General features: G+C 37.3%; 1 long non-coding RNA gene across 1 annotated transcript in view; it reads left to right on the top strand.

Moving 5' to 3' along the window:
* The first annotated feature begins 4,411 nt into the window (after positions 1-4,411).
* LOC139187374 (uncharacterized) overlaps positions 4,412-24,323 on the top strand; it is a 78,983-nt gene continuing 59,071 nt past the window's right edge. The window contains exon 1 of the long non-coding RNA XR_011570948.1: positions 4,412-5,194. This is a non-coding gene — a long non-coding RNA (uncharacterized lncRNA). The remainder of the gene's footprint in view (positions 5,195-24,323) is intronic.

Here is a 24,323-nt window from a genome sequence, read left to right as displayed (position 1 = left end):
CCAGGGGATCTTCCCAACCCAGGGATCAAATCCGGGTCTCCCACATTCCAGGAAGATTCTTTACCATCTGAGCCACCAGGCTCAACAGTGTATGAGCTGTTACTCAAGTAACACAGTATATGAGCTTTCTCATTTCTGTATATGCATACTATCATGGTACGTTATTAATCTTTTACAATTTTTCCAGCCTAATGTGTGCAAAATGGTGTCGTATTGTTAAATTTGCACTTAGTTGGCTATTAATGAGGCTGAGTACCTATCTATCTATATATGGTCTAATTATTTTCTTCTTTAATGAATTGGCCATTTATATCTTCTGCCTTTCTACTGGATGTTTATATTAATGAGACAAATTAAATCAAGAGAATTTGAGTGAGTGGTTGAAGTCAACAAAATTTAATAGACTGTAAAATAGATTGCAATTCTCAAGTTATATAATTCTATAAACACAATGAGAAACTGGACCCTTCCCCGGTGGCACGGCAAGAGCTACAGGAGACACAGGTTCCATCCCCGGTCAGGAAGAACCCCTGAAGAAAGGCCTGGCTACCCACTCCAGTATTCTTGCCCCAGGCAAGAATCCCATGGACAGAGGAGCCTGGCAGGCTACAGCGCCTAGTATCACAAAGTGCTGGACATGACTTAACACACACAGTGAGAAATCAGATGATATACTAAGAAATATGCTCTCTTATACCCAGCTGGTACTTACGCACTGGAGTATGATCAGAAGAAATGCTTTATATCTTAATGACAGAATATGGGACATCTTATAGGTTGAGCAATTGTGAAAAATTTCCTAATAAACCATTTATGAGGTGATAGGTGTCTAAAATGTAAGAATATGACTAGATAAAACTGAAAAGACCTGGAAAAAAATTCACTGAAAATCTTTACATTTATAGATCACAAACTGAGTCTTCTAGAAACACAAATGAATAATGACATTCAAGTGGAAAGAATCTTAGACTAACAGAAAGTAGATGCTAACTGCATTGAGTCTTTACTTCTCATCCTGAGAACTGAGAAAACAATATGAGTTCTTCTTGGCTGAAAACAAGGTTGGGAAGATCAAATGAGACCGTGGGAGTTTGAGTGTTTTAAAATTCTAACCCACAATAGAAAGGTAAGGCATTGATTGCTCTATGGTAAAACTAGGTCTAGAATTCAGTTATTCTAGCTCATTCTCTTTGTCCAGCACTATGCTGCCTGATACAGGGAGTTCTGTTCATAGTCATTTTATAGATCCTGGTGAAGGAGTATGTCAAGGCTGAATATTGTCACCCTGCTTATTTAACTTATATGCACAGTAAGTGATAAGTGAAATCGCTCAGTCATGTCTGACTTTTTGCAACCCCATGGACTGTAGCCTACCAGGCTCCTCTGTCCATGGGATTTTCCAGGCAATAGTACTGGAGTGGATTGCCATTTCCTTCTCCAGGGGATCTTCCTGACCCATGGATTGAACCTGGGTCTCCCACATTATAGACAGATGCTTTACCGTCTGAGCCACCAGGGAAGTTTTATATGCACAGTACATAATGTGAAATGCCAGCTTGGATGAAGCATCCATCCAATAAGCTGGACTCAAGATTGCCAGGAGAAATATCAATAATCTCAGATATGCAGATGACACCACCCTTATGGTAGAAAGCAAAGAAGAACTAAAGAGCCTCTTGATGAAAGTGAAAGAGGAGAGTGAAAAAGTTGGCTTAAAATGCAACATTCAAAAAACTAACATCAGGGCATCTGGTCCCATCACTTCATGGCAAACAGAAAGGGAAACAATGGAAACAGTGATAGACTTTATTTTCTTGGGCTCCAAAATCACTTCAGGTGGCAACTGCAGCCATGAATTTAAAAGACACTTGCAAAAAAAAAATAAAAGACACTTGCTCTGTGGAAGAAAACCTATGACCAACCTAGATAGCATATTAAAAAGCAGAGACATTACTTTGCTGACAGAGGTCCATCTAGTCAAAGCTATGGTTTTTCCTATAATCATGTATGGATATGAGAGTTGGACCATAAAGAAAACTGGGCACTGAAGAACTGATGCTTTTGAACTGTGGTGTTGGAGAAGACTCTTGAGAGTTTCTTGGACAGCAAAGAGATCCAGCCAGTCCATCCTAAAGGAAATCAGTCCTGAATATTCATTGGAAGGACTGATGCTGAAGCTGAAACTCCAATACTTTGGCCACCTGATGCGAAGCAGGAGGAGAAGGGGACGACAGAGCATGAGAGGGTTGGATGGCATCACCGACTCAACAGACATGAATTTGAGTAGGCTCTGGGAGTTGGTGTGGACAGGAAAGCCTGGTGTGCTGCAGTCCTAAGGGTTGCAAAGAGTTGGACATCACTGAAAGATGACTGAACTAAACTGAGATCCTGGACAACTTGGACCCAGGCATGCCAAATACTTCTTCAGGTAGCCTGCAGTTTCCATGAACCTAGAAGTCTTCCAATTTATAGATACATATCTTTTCTTTTTTCTTTCCTTGGGGCTTAGCAACAGAGGTAATAGTGAAAGCAAGCATCTAATATTTTTAGCTAAAAGGTGCCAGATGGGAAATAACTCCCTTCAAGGGGAAAATTCAAGTCTGAATGTTCGCTCACACTCTACACCTATTGTTTCTTTCCACCATCACCTTGCTACCTCACATAAAGCACTTCGATGACGACAGTGCAGAAGCTGCCACCCTGCTAAGAGTAAGTCATGCTAAGCCAAAGTGGATAATTAGCAACGCAAGGCCACATAATGAGCTGCATCTGATGATAGCCTCACAAGCTGTTCCCAATAATAAGTGGTTTTTATTAAGGAAAATTCAGGGAAAGGCAATTATTTTCTAACTCCTAAACTAAAAATAAATCAGATTTTTGTTATATATGTAGTCTGATCTGTGACTCTGATTTGTTATTTTAAATCTATGATATGCATCTTTTTCTGCTGTAATTTCTAAAGACTGAAGTTTGTAAATTAAAAATATGTACAGTTCAACTATACAGAGGAATGACCCTCTTTTGAAGATCAAAATGCACTTTAAAGTAAAATATAAAGAGCTTCTTGATGAGGGTGAAAGAAGAGAGTGAAAAAGCTGGCTTGAAACCCAACATTAAAAAAACTAAGATCAGACATCTGGTCACATCACTTCATGGCAAATAGAAGATGAAAAAGCGCAGCCTAAACTCAACACAGGGGGAACAATAGGGCTGATGACCCTAATTGTCCTGGGGGGTGGGTTTCAGGGCTGATGATTGCAGATACCTTGTGGGGGGCTTACCTTTGAATCAGCCTATCTGGGCACCACTTGTCGGGGTCCAGCCCTGGTGGATCCAGGGAAATTCGAAGGAGAGATGGCATTGGCGAATACACTGGCTTTAATTAGATATTAATTAGAGATATAAAAAGTAATAGAATGAGGATAGCTCAGCAGGAAAATTCAGTAGAGAAAAGAGGCTGAGTAGCTTGGTTTATGCGGGAAACCAATAAAACTTCAAGACAAGAAGTTTGCACCACTTACGTAGGCCGCAGGCGTCCTTCCGTTCTCCCAAAGGAGAGGAGACACTGAGGCCTTCCCAGTCGGATCTTAGAAGCCCAGGCATAATTAATAAGCTTGGTGGGCTCCGCACTTCAGATGGAAACTTAGCCAGAGTTTGAGAGAGAGAACGACATGGGGAGACCAGTCTTTCGAGGAACTGATCCCAATTTTTTATTTTCCGGGGTCTGTTTTTATACACTGAGATGTTATACAAAAGTCATGCAGGGTCAGCAGTCCTGACTTTTATTAAAGTCAGGTGCTTCATACAGATGTATACAGAGGTCTTAGGGAGGTTACATCATCTTCTGGCCAGGGGGCCTGCTGACAATTTATGACCCTCTCCTTGTGACAGCAGTCAGTCAACCAGAACACTTATTTCTCCAGGGGTGATTATTCTTAAAACAGATGCCACCCAAATAAAGTTACATTCCTATAGGGTGAGGGTGTAGTGGGTTTTAATTAAGAAAAGAATTTACTTAGCCTAAGGTCTAACGTGATTTATATCAAAGGTTAATACTTATTTCTTCTATATATTCATTAATGTGTGTAAGAGCAGGGGATGTGGAGACTTAGCAGCAAACATTGGCTCAACAAATGAGAAACCCTTCACCAATACAATTTCTAATCAGCCCACTATACTTATACTAATAGTTTTCTAACTTCTCTAAGGAACCTGTTTTTAACATCTTGTGCCTCTCACGGTTGGGAGGCTGTGAACAATCACATGTGGCCGGACAAGCCTGTCAGGCAGGCTAGAGAAACTTCAAAGGAGTTTGTAAGTTTAGAACACTCCTGTCACACCCAAAAATTATTAACTAGAGTTCTAAGTGAACTCCTCCGAAAGAGGTGGTGGGGGACAGCCTCCCATAAAGTCAGAGGTGTAGGTGAGAGCACAAAGTAGTAAAGTAGACAGACTCTGGTTTTGGGGGCAGATGCTCAATAATTTCCAGGGGGCTCCTGAGGCTTGATCCCGCCTTTGCGTATGTCAAGCCTCCTTCCTTATGACCTTTGCCACGGGTAGAGGTCCTCACGCCGGCTCCCCGCAGGTGACAGACTTTATTTTCTTGGACTCCAAAATCACTGTGGATGGTGACTGCAGCCATGAAATTAAAATATGCTTGCACCTTGGAAGAACAGCTATGACAAATCTAGACACTGTATTTAAAAGTATAGATATCTCTTTGCTGACAAAGGTCTATATAGTCAAAGTGATGGTTTTTCCAGCAGTCATGTACAGATGTTAGAGTTGGATCATAAAGAAGGCTGAGCACCAACAAATTGATACTTTCAAATTGTGGTGCTGGAGAAGACTCTTGAGAGTTCCTTGTACTTCAGGAGGATCAAACCAGTCAATCTTAAAGGATATTAGCCTTGAATATTCATTGGAAGGACTGATGCTGAAGCTTAAGCTCCAATAGTTTGGCCACCTGATGCTTAAAGCCAGCTCATTGGAAAAAGACTGATGCTGGGAAAGATTGAAGGCAAAAGGAGAAGGGAGTGGCAGCAGATGAGCATCACCGACTCAATGGACATAAATCTGAGCAAACTGTGGGAGATAGTGGAGGACAGAGGAGCCTGGCTTGCTACAGTCTCTGGGATCACAAAAGTCAGACACAACTTAGTGACTCAACAACAACAACAAATTCTACTCAGAGGTATGAAAGGTACTTCATTTATTAAGTAAAAAAAAAAAGAAAAAGAAAAACTGTGTAAATGCTGGTTCCAGGTAAGATGGAGTAAGAAATTTTTACTCTCTCTCTCATACTAAATGAAACTAAAATCTCTGAATACATTTCAGGCAGCAGCCCTCTAAGAGCTCTGAAAAATAATTAGTGAGTGGACTGGAAAAAGAAACCATAATTTGAAATACCATTGAATCACTTCTCAGCCTTTTGGCTAAGATCAAGTGAAATACCATTGAACTAGGGGAGTTTCCCATTTAATTTTTCTTCCAGTGATTCCCAGGCAAGACTCAAAGGAAATCTGAGCCCTGTAACTACTCACTATGTTGAAGAAGATGCTTGACAGTGTTTCCATCTTCTTAGATTTATTAAGATTGGCTTAGTACATGAACCATACTGGAGAATGTCCCATGCTCACTTGAAAATAATGTTTCCTGAAAAGAATGTATTTCACTGCTTCTAAATGAAGTGCCCTATATGTAGACAGAAAGTGGGCAAGGGAAGGCCTCATCTCTGATCTGAGGAGTGAGAAAGAAAGCTCTAATGAGTCAGAGAGAGTAAAGGAAAACACCTATATTTTTTGTTCCATCCATTCTCCTCTTTTGTAGCCCCAGGCATTCCTATGGCAGTGGGAGCAGCAATGGAATCAATATTTGATCAGACTCCAGAAACTCTATAATTATAAAGATGTGAACCCTTCTCTCTGTCTAGAGGAACTGTATTCCTCAACATGTGGAGAGGATGTCTATCATTTTTTATTCGCTCTTTCCATTATCTCATCACTTACTCTCAAAGTGAAGTGAAGTCACTCAGTCATGTCCAACTCTTTGCGACCCCATGGACTGTAGCCTACCAGGCTTCTCAGTCCATGGGATTTTTCAGGCAAGTGTACTGGAGTGGGTTGCCATTCCCTTCTCCAGGAGATCTTCCCTACCCAGGGATTGAACCCAGGTCTCCTGCATTGTAGGCAGACGCTTACCCTCTGAGCCACAAGGGAAGCAGTTTCAAAGGCAGTCACAATTATTAACAGTATGCCACAGACTGGGGGAAATAAAACCCTGGCTTTCTAGCCAGAGGGCAGGGAAGTGAGGATCCTGTGAAGTGAAAACTCAGTGAAGTCGTAGAGAAGAAGACTAATACCCACATCAAGTGGAGTTTTCCTAGGAATGTAATGTTCAGACATTAATTAAGGATTAGAGATTATAAAGCAGATGTAAAAAAGAAGTCTTCCATTTTTCATTATTGAGTATGATGTTGCCTGTAGGTTTATCATAGCTGGCTTTAATTATATTGCAGTATGTGCCTTCTATAGCCACTTTGTTGGGAGTTTATTTAAAATCATAAATGGATGTTGAATTTTACCTAAAATGTTATCTAAATCTATTGAGATATTGATATAATTTTTATTCTTCAATTTGTTAATGTGATGTATCACCTTAACTGATTTTCAAGTATTGAGCCATTCTTGCATACATGAAATAAATCCCACTTGATCATAGTGAATGATTATTTTAATATATTATTGAATTCAGCTTGCCAATATTTTGTTGAGGATTTTTGCATCTATGGTCATCAGTGACATTGGCCTGTACTTTTCTTTTTTGGTGGGGGGGATGCCTTTGTCTGGTTTTAGCATCAGGGTGATGTTGGTCTCTTAGAATGAGTTTGGAAGTATTTCTTCCTCTGCAATTTTTGGGAATACTTTAAGAGGATAGTGTTAACTCTTCTTTAAATGTATTGTAGAATTTATATGTCAAGCTATCTGGTCTTGGACGTTTGTTTATAGGGAGGTTTTCTGATTTTGCTTGTATTGCTCATACAATTTTAGTAAACGTACTGTCAAAGTGAGCACCACACAGTTTTAAATGGTGAAAATCACAAAACCAAAAGCAAACAATGAAACTTGCATCACTCATTCTAAAATGCTGGGGACAGACCACGGTGTATCTTCCTCAATAACTGAAATCTCCCCTATCTTCCTATACATTAAGATTTCTACAGTACTAATTAAGGATTATGAAAACAAGTTCTCTAATTCTCTGTTAATATATCAATGTATAAGAGTTAATGCTATCCATTATCGACAATTGCACTAGATATGTGAACAGAATTATCCCTTCTATTTTTTATTTTTAAAAAGAGAAATAGTGGAAATTCATATTCTTTCCTTCATATGGCTTCATGTTATAGGAAATTCTTTATCCAGAAGTACCTCCTCTGCATATTATATTTATTAAAACTGAGACAAAAATTTATAGTAAGAAAGATCTGAGCTTTCTTTAACTTAACTTTATTTTCAAGAAAGCCAGATAAGAAGGAAAGATCAGAGAACATAATACATACCACATTTGATGGTTTCTTAAAGACAGCAGAGTTTGAATATCAAATAAGAAATCTTCAGTGCTTTTAGAGATTTGAGTAAATCAACCAATACTTAAACTTACATGTAGTACTGTAGTAGTCTTTTTGATGTGCCAAATTGGCTAATCTCCAGTTATTTTTTCAAACACTATTTTAGGGGTTGCTGTGAAGATTTTTGTAGATGGGATTAAAATCTATAATCAGCTGACTTTGAAAATAGAATTTATTTTAGATAGTTTGGGAGGGCCTGATTCAATCAGCTGAAAGGGGTTTAAGGCAGAGCTGAGGCTTCCATAAGAAGAAACGATGCTGACAAGGCTTTTATCCTGGGCCTGAGTGTTCCAGCCTGACCTTCCTGACAGCCTGCCATACAAGTTCCAGACGTGCGTAGCCAGTCCCCCAAACGGTGTCAGTCAGTTCCCTACAATACATCTCTTAATTTACATTTCCTTTATAAAAGGAAAGCATTCTGCTTCTCTTGTTTAATCATGATTTATACAGTTACCTGGATTATAATTCCAAACAACATTAACCAATGACTTATGTTAAGATTACTGAATTGTGTTTCCTAACCTTCAGGAAAATACTGTTATATCTTAAAAATTAATTAAACTTAGAGATTATGTTTCATTGCTAGAAGGTATCCTGTCAGTTTTGTGAATATTTATTGTAGCTACAGTCTGATTTTTCCTGGGTCAATAAGTATTTGTAAGCATATGGGATCTTGTTTTCTTATATATTACTTTTGATTCTTATATAGATCTGTGTATACTGTTAATATAGAAGTGTAAAAATATAAAAAAAGAGGACTGACTTTATTAGCATCCCAAGTTCTTAAATATATATGATGGAAATTTTTGTTTGAATAAAGCAATATAGAAACTAGATACTCTGCTATCTTTTAAAAGCAAATTGTCACACCCCACCACAATCTCTAGAAACAGTGGCAGATTTTAATTTTGGGGGTTCCAAAATCACTGCAGATGGTGACTGCAGCCATGAAATTAAAAGACACTTACTCCTTGGAAGAAAAGTTATGACCAACCTAGACATAGACATTAAAAAGCAGAGACATTACTTTGCCAACAAAGGTCTGTCTAGTCAAGGCTATGGTTTTTCCAGTAGTCATGTATGAATGTGAGAGTTGGACTATAAAGAAAGTGGAGCACCGAAGAATTGATTCTTTTGAACTGTGGTGTTGGAGAAGACTCTTGAGAGTCCCTTAGACTGCAGAGAGATCCAACCAATCCATCCTAAAGGAAGTCAGTCCTGAATATTCATTGAAAGGACTGATGTTGACGCTGAAACTCCAATACTTTGGCCACCTGATGCGAAGAACTGACTGGAAAAGCCCCTGATGCTGGGAAAGATTGAAGGCAGGAGGAGAAGGGGACAACAGATGATGAGATGGTTGGATGGAATCACCAACTCATTGGACATGAGTTTGAGGTAAAGTCCAGGAGTTGGTAAACTCCAGGACAGGGATGCCTGGCGTGCTGCAGTCCATGGGGTCACAAAGAGTCAGACAGAGCTGAGCGACTGAACTGAACTGACCACCATCTCCAGCTCCACCATATAGACAGAGATCTTTTGTTTATAAGGTGCCCTCCAAGAAGAATTTGACCAAAAATACTTCAGTGGTCTCCTTGGATTTTTTTTTTTTTTTTTTTGCTTATGAAACAGTCATTTTCATGACTCAGAGCCTATGGCATTAGAAATGGTAACATTTGGATGACCATTACTCATCCAAACCAGAGCTCTTTTCCAAGTATTTAACAATGATAATGGAGCAATATGGGCTTCCCAAGTGGCACTAGTGGTAAAGATCCCGCCTGCCAATAAAGGAGACTAAGAGACACAAGTACAAGCCCTGGGCCAGGAAAAACCTCTGGAGGAGGGCATGGCAACACACTCTAGTATGCTTGCCTGGAGAATTTCATGGACAGCGGAACCTGGAGGGTTACAGTTCATAGCGTTGGATATGACTGAAGCAACTTAACAAATACACACAAAATGGAGCAATTTAGTAAGGGTCTCACTACTATCATTCCAAGGTTGTTTCTATTTTTAAATTAGCCTCATTTTAAATGATATTTTTTTTAGTTCCTTAAATTTGTTTGCTGTTCTTACTTTCCATCATAAATGCATTTCCAAACTCTCATCAAGGTTTAACACATTCTCAACAGCACTTTAAATATACATATATATATATATATATATATATACATATATATATATATTTGGAGCACGTGGTTCAGAAGGATAAACACAATCTACCCTGATGAGGGGAAAATTACAGTAAATCTTCTGACCCACTGAGTTATTTTTTCCCCCTTTTTCAATATTATCTCTGGGTAAGATTTTATAATTAAAGCCCAAAATAATTTATCTTACCTTAACCCCTATAGGCCCTATTTCTGATTTGGTATAGTGATGACATTTGATCAGGATTTTGAGCTCTAGAGTTTTCATTACAGAGCTAAAAAAAACACAGCCTTGAGATCAATGCTAGAGGACAGTGGGTGAGTGGTATGAATAAATCATGTGGCAATGTATTGATAAATGTACAGTACTGAATATGCAGATATAATATTAAGATATTGTGGCTGGACTTCCAAATTCTGCTGCTGGAATATTATCAATACTGCTATAAGCTATTTTTAAAAATAAGGGCCATCATTTTATTAACATTAGTAATTGTATACTTCAGTTGCGTGCTTTGGGGCACTAGTTGATTGCCTGTAGGCCAAGAGGGATACCGTTACCTAAACTGGGAAGAGAAAATTTATTAATAGGATCATGGGTCTTTCACTTAACTCTGGTTCTTGAGGGATTTTAAGTGTAGCCAGAAGCAGAATAGTCAAGTGAACAACTTAACAGATCCAGTGGGATAAATTTGATATTTCTATTAGGGACAACTGATTCCTGGGTGCACTTTTTTTTTCTTTGTTTATTGTCTTCAGTTTGCAGAAACAGGATAGCACTGAGGAGACCTATAATATACATTTTCCAAAGTATTCTAAGACCTGCTTCTTTCAAAAACCTATTTGCTTATCTTCCATGAAATCTACAGCTAGTAAAACCTTATAAACCAAAATTATAAGAGTGAGATGAAATTGGCAAGAGTCAAACTCCATTCTTCCCTGGTCCTCTATTCACATCTAAACTATTTCAGACAATAGGGATGTTTTTATATTTTGGAACACATGAGCTCTTTGAAAATATTTATTTTTGAGTAGTATGGCAGAGAAGAATAGTGTCAAGGAATTTATTGAAAGTTAGATATCTCTTGCCAGTAAGACAAGGTGTCCCACGGGAGTTTGGCTTGATGTGAACCTCAAAAAAAAAAAAAAAAAAAAAGGATACAAACTGTGCAGCAAAGGAGACAAAAAAATGTATAGTGTCTTTTAGTATTGTGGTCACAAACTTCCTCTACAAGGCATCAGGCTGTGAATTTTAGACAATAGAGGTTCATCAAATCTTTGGAAAACTACAATTGCTCTTCTTTTTGGTATTCAAATTAAAATGAAGATCTATGGATTCTTTCATTTCCAAGTAAGATGAAATAATTTTCAGAAGGCTAACATTCTTAATGTGAGAACCCAAGAAAATCAGATAAATTATACAAATCATATTTTAAAGACATCAGAGAGCTGTGAATGCAAGGAAGATTAGAGGAACCAAATATTTGGAGAAAATTTTGGAAAATATTCAGATATGAGCTCAGATTTTTCAGCTGTCTTTTCAAGGCAGCATGTGATAATTTTGAGTGTCATCTAGAGCTTGAGAATCTGGGCTTCCTTCAGGGAGAAAACCAATGAGAAGGGATACATAAACCAACAGGGTTTTTAGTAGTCATGGAGGGCTGGAGACTTAAATTGTCTCAAACATGGTCAGTTTCTCTAAAAAGAACATAATTTATAGATGGGTATGGTGAGTATTTAAAGAACTAAGTTGGAAACTGTATTTAATTTTTTACTGACTAATGAAATTTACTGAAGTCTCTCTGCTAGAGGAAAGGTCCATAAAATAATTTTTAAAGGTACTGGAGAAAGCAGTGAACTGACGCTGATATTCTATTAGCTTTTCTCTCTGGGAATGTTTGCTTATTCTGAATACAGCTGGAGAGGACTTTCTTGGCAGTCCAATTGTTAAGACTCCAAACTTCCATTGCAGGGGCACAGGTTGGGGAACTAAAATCCCAAATGCCATGTGGGTGGCCTTAAAACAAAACAAAACAAACACAATAAAAACCATACAAGCACTTTGTCAATCAAACACATAGCCAGAATTTCTCATAACTGCTTTTCAAAAGCTGTACAGGACAAGACTAAGTGCACTGGGATGACCCAGAGGGATGGGATGGAGAGGGGTGGGAGCGGGGTTCAGGATGGGGAACACATGTGTCCCCATGGCTGATTCATGCCAATGTATGGCAAAACCAATACAATATTGTAAAGTAATTAGCCTCCAATTAAAATAAATAAATTTATATTACAAATTTTTTAAAAAGAAAAAGAAAAATTTTGAAAGACAGAGCAAGATTTCCAACAGTCTCCCAGAGGTGAGAAGAAAAATCCTTTCCAGTCTCTTGATTAAAAGGTCTTGGTGGGTGTACTCGAAGAATAAAGACAAAGTAGAAAAAAAGTGAATCTTGATAATCAAGTGCACTTTTGACCTGGCCCCATTTCTGATTGGATTAAAGTGATTATTTCATTTCTTAGAACACCGCTGGTGAAAAAAAATGGCATCTATAATATGAACCTTTACATTTTTTAATGTAATAAGGAAGAAGATAAGACCATATGATCAATAACCAAGAAGAAAAACAGACAATAGAATCAGACTTTCAGGTGATCCTAATATTGAAATCAGAAGTCAATGACTGTGACTAATCAAGAAATTATGGGCAATATGGAAAATTGGTAACATGGAGAAATTCAATATACTACAAGAATAAAATGAATATTGTGGAAGGAAAAACACAACATTTGAAAATGAGTAAAATAATGAACAGTTTTGACCTAAGTTTAGACAGTAGAAGACAGGTCAATAGGAAATACCAAGTCTGAAGTACAGAATAACAAAAAAAGAGCATAATAGACATAATGGACTCTATAAAAGTCCAATATATGTGTAAATGGGGCAGAACAGACACATTTAAAGAAATGTTAGCTGAGAATTTCAGAAAACAGCTGAACATCATCGACACAGATAAAAACTTAGCAAACCACAAGCAAGATTTAAAGATATATTACTATGAATTTTATAGTCAATTTGCAGATTACTAAAGATCAGGAGAAAGTCTGACAAGTGGCAATTAATAAAACAGATATTATTCCCAAAAGAACAGAAACAAAAGTGACAGATGACTTCTCATCAGAAATAATGGAGTTGTAAAGTAAGTAGTTGATATTTTTAAAGTGTTGAAATAATTGTTAGTTTAGAAACACATGCTTAGAAAAATATTCTTCAAAGGCAAACATGAAATTAAGATGTTCTCAGCAAGGAAAAACTAAGAGAATGTCATTAAAAGGCATTAGGAAACATATAAAAGTTCTTAAGCAGAAGTTAAATAATTCCAGGCAAATAAATGGAACACACAAAGGAGTTAAGAGCATTGGGAATGGTAAGTATTTGTATAAATATATACTGGTTGTATAAAAGAATAATTTAATGTCATAAAGTTTATAGCATAAATACAAACTTAGAATGCATTACAACAATGATCCAAACACGAGAGGTGAATTCTTAAAAGTGTCCTAAGATGTTAGCATTACAGGGAAGTGAAACTATTAAAAACCTGTATTTATTGGCAATAAGTCAATGATGAATCTTTAATCAGTAAGCATTAAAAGAATAATTTTTAACATGTATAATTCCAAGATATTAGAGACAGAAAATATAATAATAAAAACATTCTGCAAATCAAAAAAAAATTAAATGGAGAAACAAAAGGATAAATGAGACAGAATGGAGAGAAAATAGTAAAATCGAGGTTTAAATCTATGTGGCGCTAGTGATAAAGAACATAAGGATAATGATAAAGAACATACAGGAGATGTAAGAGATATGGAATACAAGAGATGTAAGAGATATGGGTTCGATCCCTCAGTTGGGAAAATCTCAACTCCAGTATTCCTGTCTGGGAAATCTCATGGCCAAAAGAGCCTGGCAGGCTACAGTCATGGAGTCGCAAAGAATTGGAAACAATTTAGCAACTAAGCAACAACAACAAATGTCAATAATTGGCTTCCCTGGTGGCTCACTTGTAAAGAATCCACCTACAAATGCAGAAGACACAGGTTCAATCCCTGGGTCAGGAAGATCCCCTGGAGAAGAATATGGAAACCACTCCAGGAGTCTTGCCAGGGAAAGCAAATCCCATGGATGAGGAGGCTGGCAGGCTACACACTTGGGGTTATAAAAGAGTAGGACATGACTTAGTGAGTAAAGAACAACAATAAAATTATCAATAATTACATTAAAGGAAAATGGAATTGGTATTTTAATTAAAGTATTACACTTGTCAGTTTGAAATTAAGAATAACTATTCTGCTAAGAAGAAAAATGTTTTTAATATAAACACATAGACACGGTAAAAATTAAAAGATAGGAATTGATGAATCATAAAATACAGTCTTAAAATACAATACATAAAATACAATCTTAAACAGTTAAAGTGCTTCACTCTACTTGCCAGCAGATTTGAAAACTCAGCATTGACCACAGGACAGGAAAAGGTCAGTTTTCATTCCAATCCCAAGGAAGAACAATGCCAAAGAATGTTCAAATTACCACACAATTGCACTCATTTCACATGCTAGCAAGGTCATGGTTAAAATCCTTCAAGCTAGGCTTCAACAGTAGGTAAACTGAGAAATTCCCAATGTACAAGCTGGATTTAGAAAAGGCAGAGGAACCAGACATCAACTTGCCAGCATCCACTGGATCATAGAAAAAAACAAGGGAATTTCAGGAAAAAAAAAAAAAAATCTACTCCTGCTTCATTGACTACATCAAAGCCTTTGACTGTGTGGATCACAACAAACTGTGGAAAATTCTTCAAGAGATGGGACTACCAGACCACCTTACCTGCCTCAAGAGAAACTTGTATGTAGGTCATGAAGCAAGAGTTATAATTGACATGGGACAATGGACTGGTTTCAAATCATGAAAGGAGTACATTAAGGCTGCATATTGTCACCCTGCTTATTTAACTTATATGCAGAGTACATCATGAGAAACGCTGGACTGGAAGAAACACAAGCTGGAATCAAGATTGCTGGGAGAAATATCAATAACCTGAGATATGCAAAATACACCACACTTATGGCAGAAACAGAAGAGGAACTACAGAGTCTCTTGATTAAGGTGAAAGAGAAGAGTGAAAATTTGGCTTAAAACTCAACATTCAAAAATCTAAGATCATGGTATCTGATCTCATCACTTCATAACAAATAGATGGAGAAATATGGAAACAGTCACAGACTTTATTTTCTTGGGCTCCAAAATTACTGTGGATAGTGACTGCAGCCATGAAATTAAAAGACACTTGTTCCTTGTAAGAAAAGCTATGACAAACCTATACAGCATATTGTAAAGTTTAAAAATAAAATAAAATTTAAAAAAAAGAAAAAAAAGAAAAGAAAAGCTATGACAAACCTATACAGCATATTAAAAAGAAGAGACACTACTCTGCTAACAAAGGTCCGTTTAGTCAAAGTTATGGTTTTTCCAGTAGTCTTATATGACTGTGAGAGTTGGACTATAAAGAAAGCTGAGCACCGAAGAATTGATGCTTTTGAACTGTGGTGTTGGAGAAGACTCTTGAGTCCCTTGGACTGTAAGGAGATCCAACCAGTCAATCCTAAAGGAAATCAGTCCTGAATATTCATTGGAAAGCCTGATCTGAAGCTGAAACTCCAAAATTTTGGCCACCTGATGCGAAGAATTGACTCATTGGAAAGACCCTGATGCTGGGGAAGATTGAAGGTGGGAGGAATAGTGTACCACAGACGATGAGATAGTTGGATTGGCATCACCAACTCGATGAACATGAGTTTGAGTAAGCTTTGGGAGCTGGTGATGGACAGGGAACACTGGTGTGCTGCAGTCCATGGGGTTACAAAGAGTCCGACACAACTGATCAACTTAACTGAATTAATGGCTGTCTCCCTTCATTTTCAAAGCCAGCAACTGAATAATGCCTGAATAATCCATGATATCTCCCCATCTCAAGGTCTATATCCTTAATCACAGCTGCAAATCCCATTTGCCAAGTAAGGTGATATATTCACAGGTTCCAAGTTCTAGAGGTTAGAATGTGGATATCTTTAGGGAACTATTATTCTGCCTAGCAGTTTGTGCATGTATTTATATTTTTAGTAAAATTTCACTTAGGGCTCTTAAGTCCTGATCAAGTCTCTTGACCACCTTTTATAGTAGAAGAATATATATGGATTCCATTCTTGATTCTGGGCATGTGATTGTGCAAATTGTTGTGCAAATTATTTCACCTAACTTCCTCAAATATCATATAGGAAGCTAGACTATTTGAGCTGTAAATTAACTACCCATATCTAGAACTGCTGTAATCATATTAGTGATAGCAATATAAGAACTGATATAATCATATTAGTGATAGCAATATAAAAGACTTAGATGTTATCTTTCATCTGAATAATTTAAAAATTCAACTTTTTTAGTTATCCATGAATTATTCCGTATGGGAACAAACTAAGCAAATATTTTTTATCCTATCCAGTCATTCTCTGCTACCTATCATGTTTCGTGTTCTCCATCTCTCAATCAAGACATGACAATTCACAGTAACAATTCCAAAGATACTTATGTTGTCCAAAATATGAGCAAGATATTTAAACTCCAATATGGATGATTTTGGGAGCTGGAGTGATCATTCCAGGTCATGAATATCTTCAAGATGGATCCACATCTCCTGCAATTCAGGGAACAGTCTACAGTATTTCCTAAATGTGAATGTTCCTACTATCAACAATTTGCTTCTTATTATGCTTCAGTTGTCATACATCTTCAGTTTAGACCCCAGAGGGTCTAGTTTTGCTATAGCCCTTTCCACAGTGCCAGTTTATCTGTCAGTGTATCAGTTTATTTCAAGTGAATGGACTCCAGAATTACAGTAAGAAATATAGGAAACACAGTAGGTCATTTTCCAAACCTGAAATGCTAAAGTAATGGCATCCTAATGTTTCATTTTATCTAAGTGAGACACTTGATCTCCCGGAGATCACTGGAGACTTCTGATTCTCACTTTAATGCTGGATATGATGTACTGTTTTCAGAAGCTAACTATTAAAATGCAAAATGACTTTTTTGCTCAGCACTCCACATAACACAAGGGTTACAAAAATGCACAACCCATTCTGGCATATCCTATTGTGATTTTTCTTACCAAGCCTGTTTAGTTCTTTGGATCATTAACCTTATATTCTGAACTTCCAGTAGTCTAGAGAGTTTTCAATGTAGTCAGGCAAAAAAAGCCAGGGCAAGAACTTCTGGTTACTGTGGCTTACTTTCTAGCTAAGAGAACCAAAACCCAAAGGAATTCTACCTCCACATTGGAAATAGAGCAGTGCAGTGCTTACATTTCACTCTGGAGGAGACTAGGATAATTAGGAAGGATTAATTCATCCAAGAAAATGTGACCTGAAAGTTCAGCTTTAGAAATTTTAAATCTAATAAATTTGTTAAGAAATAATCTTGGCTGGTCAGTAAAAAATTTGGGAACATTTTGTGTCAACTCAAAATCATTTACTTTTTTCAATTTGTGTCTTAAGAGATGATTCATAAATTGTGTATTTGTAGAAAAATGTAAAGGAGACACAGTGCTTGCACCTGGATTGCATTGTTTCTAGGTTAAAATACACCAAGCTGCAGAAAGACTTTTAAATAGTGGAGTTTATAGAGAGGTTGACTCCTTCTTTGGTTAGTGATAATAGGAGTAAGCAACCTACTTTTGGCTGTCTTTAGAAGTTTAAATAGAGTTCTCCTTCAAGTAGCCTTCCTCCCACATTACCCTGTGTTCTGACACTGTTGAGAATGGTGTAATTAACTTGTGTCATTGCTATGTGTGACTTTGGTTTCAGTGTAGTTTGTAAGACACTAAGATGAGGTTTTTGTGTAAACAATCAAACAGTCCCAGGCTGCTATATTGGGCAAACAGCTCTGCCAAGAACACGAAGAAATGGAACAGAAGAGCCAACAATACACCTGTCCTTCCTTGAAGCAGTCAGTCTCGAGTCATAGTCTATATTTTTCTTTTGCTCTAAAGTGGTGGCAGTGTATGCACTAAAGATATCAATATTAGGCATAAATGCAATCATGAGGATACATTAGATGATTTCAGGGAAGCTTATGAAATAAGAAATAATAGGTTGTAGAGCATGAGACTAAATACTACTGTATACCTCAGTACAATATGTGTGAGTGAGTGTGTGTGTGTGTGTGTGTGTGTGTGTGTTTTCTGAGAACAAGTGGTTGGGGAGGCTGTAGGGAAATTAAATATTTAACAATTTCATTTTTCCCCAGATTATAATTTACTAAGATGTTTTCACCTACACAGCAAAAGATAAATGTGCTGGGACACAGCTACATTTCCAGCAGCTCTATTTATGTAGGGAAAAAATAAATGATTTAAAACATTTTAGTTAAAAACATTTTAAAGCTATATTTGAATAGAAAATAAAGCAATATTCTGTTGAAACAGTCTATAAGCACATACAAAAATGTTTAATCTTATATATGCATAAATAATATATTTATATGGAGTTCCCAGGTAGCTCAATGGTAAAGAATCCTCCTGCCAATGCAGGAAGGATTTAATAATTTATTCGCTTTCTAGATCAACATATATCAAGTATTAACACTCAGATGGTAAAGAATCTGCCTGCAATGCAGGAGACCCAGGTTCGATCCGTGGATTGGGAAGATCCCCTGGAGAGGGAAATGGGAATCCACTCAAGTATTCTTGCCTGGGAAATCCCATGGACAGAGAAGCCTGGTAAGGTACAGTCCAGGGGTCCTGAAAGAATTGGATACAACTTAGTGACTAAACAATAACAACAATGTATTTATGTATCTTTTTCTTTAAATGCCCTTATCAAGCACTACTTTCCTTGTGCAGAATAAGCTCTGTGTTTTACCTACATCATCATAGTTGTCCTCATAGCAATCCTGAATGATAGCGATTTTGATCCCATCTCAAAGGTGGGAAAATAGAGAGCTGGGGAGTTAAGCAACTATCCCTAATCCATTAAAATGCTGATTGATGACCTATTCTCTGTGAAGTATTGTATTCTAAATAGGTTCATAAATATCTTTTGTTTTTTCATTCCATTATTTCTTTCAGATTATTTCCTGGAAGTTGAATTTCTGGGGCATAGGGGAAGGGGCAGGGAGTCACTATATTAAAGATTAAGGATTTTGCTCTTTATAACCTTATGTTCATACCAGCAGTAGAGGACACCATTATCTCGTACCCTTACTAACACAGAGTAGTATGATGTTTTAAAATGTCATTCTGGGGTGGAAAAGAAGTCACGCATGTTCTTATTTGCATTTCATATGATGGAAGTTACAAATGTACCTTACAAATATTCCTTGGCTATTTTTATTTATGTTCTTTTTCTTTGCATTCTACATTTAAACCTTTGCACAATCTTCTATCAAAAAATTGGTCATTTACTTAGTGATTTGATGTAATAATCCTAAAAATAAGTTAATATAATGCACAAATAAGAATATCTGTGAAAACTTGGGAAAAAATAGAATGGGAGATTTTTTCTTTTAGATATTAAAAAAACACCACAATTAATACTTTGGGATTTAATAATTTATTAGGTTTCTAGAACAATATATCATGTATTAACATCTTTACAGCTTTGAAATTTCTAATTCAATAGCCTCCATGTATTCAAATTTTATTTTATATGCCATAATAAAATGTATTTTCTTTTATTTATTAGTTTTATTTTATTATAAATCCACAATACTCATACGTTTATTCTTAAATTATATTTTGTTACTGTTGTAAATGAAATATATTTTACTATATTTTGTAAGTACTGATATTTTTAACTTTATAAGTCATCATTTGAATCCTATTTCTGTCATTGTTACTTTGTTTTACATATATATGTACGTATTTTCGGAGAGGGCAATGGCAACACACTCCAGTACTCTTGCCTGGAAAATCCCATGGACCGAGGAGCCTGGAAGGCTGCAGTCCATGGGGTCGCTAAGAGTCGGACACAACTGAGTGACTTCACTTTCACTTTTCACTTTCATGCCTTGGAGACGGAAATGGCAACCCACTCCAGTGTTCTTGCCTGGAGAATCCCAGGGATGGGGAAGCCTGGTGGGCTGCCTTCTCTGGGGTCGCACAGAGTCCGACACAACTAAAGCGACAGCAGCAGCAGCAGTACGTATTTTCATGGACCCAGTTTTTCTTTTTACTTGCTTTTTGTCATAAACTATATGGCATAAACTAAATGAACTCTGTAGATCTGGTAGATATGCGTATTGGACTAAGGAAAGAATAAAGAAAGCAAAAGAGAGTGGTGGAAAGAAAAAGAGAGGATAAAAAAGTCCATAAGCAGGCCAAGGCCATTTTTGTTAATTGTATTGGAAATTGTGGATTTGCTTTGTCTTGTCGCACAGAGGTGAATGGACATGGAGAATCTTTCTGTACATTTTAACTCTTACATGCAATCATAGCAAGTATAGAAATCCTTGCCATTTGACCCTACATGCCTGCTTTTGCAATATGACTATCAAGGGATAAACATCCTTATAGAACACAGGACTCTTCCGTTAATACTTGACCATTGGAGCTCCAAGTCTAAAACTCCTGCCTATCTCACCCTCCTCCAGTGCCTGCAGCATGAGACTTCTCATTAAACAGCTCCTCCTTTACTCAAGCAGAGCATTTCATCAGCATCCTATTCTGCACTTGGGAAAAGTGGACTAATAAAGCTGATTCTACTACTGTCTTCTATGCAGTCCAATGGAGAAGGGAATGGCAAACCACTGGAGAAGGGAATGGCAAACCACTTTAGTATTCTTGCCTTGAGAACCCCATGAACAGTATGAAAAGGCAAAAAGATGACACAGAAAGTTGAATTCCCTGGGTTGATAGGTGCCCAATATACTACTGGAGATCAGTGGAGAAATAATTTCAGAAAGAATGAAGAGATGGAGCCAAAGCAAAAACAACACCCAGTTTGTGGATGTGACTGGTGATGGAAGTAATAGTCCAATGCCGTAAAGAGCAATATTGCACAGAAACCTGAAATATTAGGTCCATGAATCAAGGCAAATTGGAAATGGTCAAACAGGAGATGGCAAGAGTGAACATCAACATTTTAGGAATCAGTGAACTGAAATAGGCAAATTTAACTCAGATGACCATTATATCTATTACTGTGGGCAAGAAGCCCTTAGAAGAAATGGAGTAGCCATCATAGTCAACAAAAGAGTCCAAAATGCAGTATTTGGATGCAATCTCAAAACCGACAGAATGATCTCTGTTCATTTCCAAGGCAAACCATTCAATATCACAGTAATCCAAGTCTATACAGTGGCTGGCTTTATTTTGGGGGCTCCAAAATCACTGCAGATGGTGATTACGGCCATGAAATTAAAAGACACTTACTCCTTGGAAGGAAAGTTATGACCAACCTAGACAGTATATTAAAAAGCAGAGGCATTACTTTGTCAACAAAGGTCCATCTAGTCAAGGCTATGGTTTTTCCAGTAGTCATGTATGGATGTGAGAGTTGGACTATAAAGAAAGCTGAGCACCGAAGAATTGATGCTTTTGAACTGTGGTGTTGGAGAAAACTCTTGAGAGTCCCTTGGACTGCAAGGAGATCCAACCAGTCCATCCTAAAGGAAGTCATTCCTGGGTGTTCATTGGAAGGACTGATGTTGAAGCTGAAACTCCAATATTTTGGCTACCTGGTGCAAAGAGCTGAATCATTTGAAAAGACCCTGATGTTGGGAAAGATTGAAGGCAGGAGAAGGGGACGACAGAGGAGGAGATGGTTTAATGGCATCACTGACTCAATGGACACAAGTTTGGGTAGACTCCTGGAGTTGCTGATGAACAGGGAGGCCTGGTGGGCTGTGGTTCATGGGGTCACAAAGAGTTGGACATGACTGAGCAACTGAACTGACTGACTGATGCCCCTACCAGTCACACAGAAGAAGCTGAAGTTGAATGATTCTATGAAGACCTACAAGACCTTCTAGAACTAACACCTAAAAAAGATGTCCTTTTCATTATAGGGGACTGGAACGCCAAAGTAGGAAGTCAAGAGATACCTGGAGTTAACAGGCAAGTTTGGCCTTGGAGTACAAAATAAAGCAGGTCAAAGGCTAACAGAGTTTTGCCAAGAGAACACACTGGTCATAGCAAACACCCTCTTCCAACAACACAACAGAAGACTCTACACAAGGAGGACAGGGGATGAGATGGTTGGATGACATCACAACTCAATGAACATGAGTTTGAGTAAGCTCAGGGAGTTAGCACTGGACAGGGAAGCCTGGCATGCTGCAGTCCATGGGGTTGCAAAGAGTTGGACACGACTGAAAAACTGAATTGACCGAAATGACTGACTACTGTGTTATATGTGGTAGATAAGCCTTTCCTCTTATTAAATCCACGGCAACGAGCACCTTGAAGTATTTAAGAATTTTCTTCTTGATTAATAACATTAAAGATATTCAGCCAATTAGGTCTAGTTTTCTTTTCTTTTTTTTTTTTTTTTTAGGTCTAGTTTTCTGTTTCAACTTTTTCTTCAGTTTGTATTTCATAAACTCATTATACAGTTTTAACCTGAAATTCACATCGCTTTCCCTCTTCTACCCAGAATCCAATCTGTATTTTTAAAATATTTATAATAATTAGAAAAGTATTTTGTCATTAATCATTAAAAATTTTAACTAAATATATTTTCTAGTTTGGAAACTCTCTAATAAGAAGCAGTGAACTCTAAATCTTAAGTTTAATTAAAACCCAACAATAATTATCTAAATATTAATTAGGTTAATAATAATCTAAATAATAATCTAAACCCAACAATAATCTCTTAGCCACCAGTCAGTCTTCCCAAATTATGAATAAAGAATTATCTCAGTATAGTTTTTGTTTGTTTTGCCCAGAAGTCCTCAAAAGATGCACACTTGTGCCTGTTCATGTGTGTGGTGGTTGTGGTGGTGTGGAAGTTTAGTCGTTCAGTTGTGTCTGACTCTTTGAGACCCTAGTACAGTAGCCTGCCAGGCTCCTCTATCCATGGGATTTTTGGGCAGGGGGAGGGCGATACTATACACTAATCCTTTGGAAGTTTTTAAAAAAATCATGCATGCCTCCCACCTACAGAGATCTTGGTAAATATTCTATTCTCCTTCCAACTCTTCCCTACCAGCCTATCACTGAGAAAAATTGCTGCCAGTTTCTTGTATCCATCAGTATATAAAAAATTGAGAACAGTAATTATAATCCCCACAGTCAGCATTAAATATTGTGGCTAAATTTATGCTGAGATTCCTAAGGCCTTTAAAATATTTCTCACAAATGATAATTATTCACATTCACATCTGTTCTTCACTATGGGGGGAAATCATCTTTTGTAATTGGATTTTTTTGAGTTCTTTTTTGTACCCTTCCAACTTCCTTGCCAATAGTAATCATTTAAAAATACTTATAAGGTGAATGAATGAAAGAAGTAAAATGTTTAAGTAAGTTGTCATTTTAGAGTGTAGAAATATTTCTTTTTCTGTGAGCATATAAATATTTACTTCATGTCCAGAGAAAATTTGTTGTATTAATATATTCCATCCATGCTTACTTGCTTATCAAGCTCTGCAGGCTTGCAAAATACAATCAGTTTCAAAGAGTTATAGGTATTCTGGCCCATAATCTCAAGAGGTTTAATTCCCACTTATATACTAGGGATTAGAATTTTCAAAAAAATCACAAAAGTCTGGAGCATGTTGGAGAACAAGATAGTGTAACCCGAAGAATGGATCACAGAATCATGGAAATTCAGGGTTTTAAAGAAAAATCCCAGGTGGAACAGTGGTAAAGAATCTGTCTGCCAGTGCAGGAGATGCAGCAGACTGTGGGTTCAATGCCTGGGTTGGGAAGATCCCCTGGAGAAGAAAATGGACAACCCACTCCAGTATTCTTGCCTGGAGAATCCCATGAACAGAGGAGCCTGGAGGGCTACAGTCCCTTGAGTCACAAAGAGTCGGACACAACTGAGCACACCCACACAAATTGCAATTACCATCTATTTTTTAAGTTCAGTTGTCCGCTTATAAGATTCCAGATCAGAGAGCCTTGAAAAGATCTCCTTAGTCATCTTTTAGGTTTCTAACTTCCTTGAAAGGCAGTGAAGTTATCTTACATTTCTGTTTCTTAGCATGGCACTTAATACTGGTGCAGTGGCTGAGAACAGGGAACTCCACAAATGTTTAAACTAGACCAACAAAAGGAAATGATGCAAGCCAGAAGCCACATGTAAAGACACATGTGTTGGTGAGGTTGCATGACAGAGTCCTGGTGAGTCAGCAGGGAACGTGGTGTTCTATTAGAACCAGTAGTGAGAAGGAATTATTTCTCAGTCAGAATCACATTTTTCTAGTCTGGCTTGTCCTTTATATCAGTAAGAACATTCTTTAATATGGGATGGGG

Source organism: Bos indicus, chromosome 2 (genome assembly GCF_029378745.1).
Source record: "Bos indicus isolate NIAB-ARS_2022 breed Sahiwal x Tharparkar chromosome 2, NIAB-ARS_B.indTharparkar_mat_pri_1.0, whole genome shotgun sequence".
NCBI lineage: Eukaryota > Metazoa > Chordata > Mammalia > Artiodactyla > Bovidae > Bos > Bos indicus.
The sequence above is the reverse complement of the archived record's forward strand: the minus strand, read 5'-3'. Positions and strand labels throughout refer to the sequence as shown.